Source organism: Nicotiana attenuata, chromosome 7 (genome assembly GCF_001879085.1).
Source record: "Nicotiana attenuata strain UT chromosome 7, NIATTr2, whole genome shotgun sequence".
Classification (NCBI taxonomy): Eukaryota; Viridiplantae; Streptophyta; class Magnoliopsida; order Solanales; family Solanaceae; genus Nicotiana; species Nicotiana attenuata.
The window spans coordinates 19,513,541-19,517,987 of NC_031995.1; positions in this window are offsets into that span (position 1 = coordinate 19,513,541).

A 4,447-nucleotide genomic window follows, 5' to 3' on the forward strand; every position below is an offset into this window, starting at 1 on the left:
TTTTTAAAAAAATTTAACTGGATCCTTTTTAAATATTTTAACAAAGTTAGGTGTTAGATGGAATTCCATGGAGATGTTATTTATTGTATTAGAAGTAAATGATGGAAAAAAATTATTTCTCTCTTCTCGATACTTAACTTTTGTGGGCAGCCTACGATTTCACCTCTTGTTGGCTTTCTCAGGTTCTCGCTTCCCTCCTCCTTATGTAATGTGTCAAGAATAATTATGGGCACAATTTAATCTCACGGTTTAACAGTAGCCTCTTATGACTTTCCATTTAACTTTATGAAAGCATAGCCACAATCACGATTCCCCTATCTCCTTTTACTAATAATATTACCCACAAAAACTGCAATGGGTAAAAAGGGTAATTAGTTTGGTGGGTAGAAAAACTAATAGGTAGGTAAGGATAATTAGTTTAGTTTTTGTGGGTAGAGCTATAAAACTCCCCTTTTCATTAGTTACCTATAAATTTTCTTTTCAAAATTTTAACTCTTCATTTATAATTCTATAATTGAGAATGACTTATGAAAAAAAAAAGTTTCTCCTCTACTGGTGTAACTCTTTATATAATAAATGATTTATCAATTTCTTATATATATATATATATATATATATATATATATATATATATATATATACTCAATAATGTTTTATCAATCGAAATTTTTAGGCCCTTATAGTAAATTAAGTGATTGTGATATCCTAGGAACATTTGTCGCGCCTATATTCAGTCACCTCCACCTGCACTACAATCCTGAAAAGTATTTGGTTATGGTATCATGGAGACAATGAACTAGCTGGATAGTGATTTGGTAGACCCATGTAATTAGCTTTATTGCTATATACAGTTGTTGGTTGGTATTTGATAAAAAGAATACCTAGTACTTAAAATGTTTAGGTAGCACGTTAACAATTGATCGAAGTTCTTGTTCTAAGCAAGTTCCTTTTTTATTTTATTTTTATTTTAGTCATCTTTTTTTCTTTTTCTATTTGATTAGTGAGTTACCATTTCAAAACCACAATGAGATGTGTTTTGGAAAATGAAAGTTAAAGTTCTTATAATGTATGGTCTAGTACAACATATAGAATACTTTTTGTTAAAATATTTTAAGTTATACTAGTTTTATGGTACGCGCGTTACGCGTATATCCTATATATATATATATATATATATATATATATATATATATATATATATATATATATATATATATATATATATATATAATTTTCAAAAGTCACTTAAATAAAAATGTGCTTGAGTTATAAATAAAAATTAAATAAAAAATATATGTTCAGAAAATGATGAATGTTGATTTTTACCCATAATTCTTATTTTACGTTTGTGACATTCAGTTTAATTTTTCTCTACATCATAATGTCATGTGTATTATGCATATGTTAAGTTCATTTTGAAGTTCAGAGACAAAATTTTGAAAGAAAATTCATATAATGGTGACATTTTAAGAATAACTTCATGCATTTTTTCGTATTATGATTGTTATTGCCCTTTTTAAAATATATTTTTATAGACTTTTTCCCAAAAAGTTTGCTCTTAAAATAATAAAAATTATTAAATGTAACCAAAATCCAAATTAAAGACAAAACTGCTATAGTTTCCTCTAAAATTCTTGTGTTCCTAGGAAAATAAAATATACGACAGACAAGGAGCTTCATAATTTAGAAAAGATATGAATTAGAGTTTTTAGCTAACTAATTAATTCAAAGATTTAATAATTTATTGTCAACATTAAAGGAAATAATTTATTTCCTTGTTGATTTAAATTATTTAATATTGTTCATTCCTAAATTTAAATGTAATATAATTTTATCTACTAAAAATTCTATTCCTATAACCTGTAGGTAGAAGAATCGATTTGATAATTCACCCTTGGATCTTTGTGTTTGCATAATCATTATTGACTCTTGCCGACCACCTTTTCTTTCTCTCTCCCTCTCCCTCTCACTTTTATATCCTTAAATATCGTTTTAGTTATTTGTTCTAATTTTCAGTGTTATTTCAAATATAATACAAACACTAATGAATGAAAAATATTATTTGAGTAGGAAAGTAGTTTAAATATAAAGTAAAAATATATTAAAGTTCATTATATAGTTTACGAAGATAACATGGAAGGAACTTCTGTTATGATATATTGTTCAAATAAGAAAATAATTCATATTATGTTTAAGTTATAAATTTTAAACTCATCATTATTAAGATTTCCTGCATAGTTTAAATAAGAAAAAATTTAATAAACAAAAGGGATAATTCTAGAGACTTCCATGTTTGAGTTTATAATACTAATATCCTCTATGATTACGATGATACATTTACCTCCTTTATTATAATATTTTTGAATAACAATGCATTTAATCCATCTATTATAATATAAGAAAGTTCGTTTAACTAAGTTGCCCATACTAATTTACTCATTTTCTTTGTTCATTTGTAAATATAAACATTTTTTATCATTTTTCGTTTTAGTTATATTAACTATCAATAATGAAGTAAAAATAAAAAACTAAAAAGGAGTTAAAAACGCAACCCCAAAGGAGTGAAAAAACGCAAATCCTTTTCTTATGTACTTCTTTCCCTTTTCACTTCCTTTTCTTTATTTTTTTTATTCTGAAATTAATATTTTATTAGAAAAAATAAACATGGAAGGTTTTGTTACCTTCCTAGGGAAGTGTTTATATAAAGGAAAAATCCAATCGATTTCAAAATAGGACTTTCTATATATTGAGATAAGGAATAGATTTTAAAACCAATTTTTTAGTTGACTTAGAACTCCTAAAAATAAGGAAAAAGAATTAAAATTATAATTTTGTCCAACATAAAATCTACTTTTAGAGGATAAAAAAGGCGAACGACATTTCGCTAATGGCCTTCGTGCTTTTAATATAAACTAGTCTCTATATACGTGCCTGGCACGTAAATCCCTAGGACTGAGAAGATAAAGATGGAAAAATAAAAAGCAATGTAAGAGATCAATAGATATTGGACATCTACAATAATAAATGCGACTAATTCTTGTAAAAAAAAAGAAAGAACTGATTTCGTGCAGCTTATGATGTTATGTTGTTGACGAGTGCGGGATCTGAATAATAATTTAATTAATACTAAAGTTTTATTGTTTTTATCATAATTAGTCTTTAGTTATTACACGGATGAACAAAAAGAACGGCCAATATATAATTCGAACTTTCTTAAAATTTAGAAAAAAGAATTCAAGAGTTAATATTTCTATTATCTAAATTCTTGCTATCTCTCAATCAACCTACATCACAGCTTACGATGTGCTTAGAACGGTAATCGTAATAAAAAATTTCATTTATGTATTAAATATGTATTTATTCAATTGAAATTAAAACTGAAAGTAGAAGTCTATATTCTATATGGGTTCATTTAGGTGGTATTTGAGGGTGGTATTATTATTCAAATTTTACGTCAAAATAAGGTACGCATTCGAGTTCTATTCAAATTAGGTCTGTTATATAAAAGGGTTTCCATATTAGACATGGAAGTCATATACAAGCTCTAATATAACCATCCTAATTGGTAAAACTCCGAAGTTGGCGTAGTTTCTGTTTTTACTTTACTTTGTTCCTTTGCTCTTTAATTTACTTTTTTTTATTCGGATTGTTAAAAATCCTCTCCATCAAATTTTGGGTTCCACAACTAACTTGATCTCCAAGTAGGACGAAAGAAACATTGTTTAGGAAAGACTTAATGAGAAAGATTTTATTTGATATCAAACTTTTAAATATTAAGAAAATAAATTAAATGACTATTTTGTCCAGTGTATACTCTATTTTAAAAGAATAAAAAAGGCAAAAAATTGGATAACACATACACGTAAAGAATATGAAACTAAACTATAACACTATATCAACTGCCTCAAAAATATAATCTACATAAAATACTAACCAACACATGCATGGCAGAGGCAGAGCAAGACTTGAACCTTATGGGTTCGGGATTGTAATACTTTTAAATTACTGGGTTCTAAATTAATAAGTGGTATGTATTCAATAGATTTCATAAGACAAACATATATTTTGAACAAAAGCTACTGGGTTCGGCCGAACTCGCGTCCCGCACTCTGCCTCCACCCCAAATGCATGGATAACCATTACTAAAGAATATAGAGTGTTGAGCTAAAACGCCTTGAAGAGTTACTTCAATATTAGAAAACCAACTTTGTAGGCTTGGTAGGCTAGATGTCCAGAAGAATTTGATCCAAAATCAACTTTGTAGGCTTGTCGTATGTGTAGTTTAAATCGATAAGAGTTCCAGTCTTAGGTGATTTACAATTATATCCTTAAATAATATAAATATTTAAGGGTATAAAAATCGATCAATGTTTGAAGGATATTTTAGTCGTTCAATATTTAACATAAATTATTCGTGCTTTTATAATAATAATAATATAATATATAT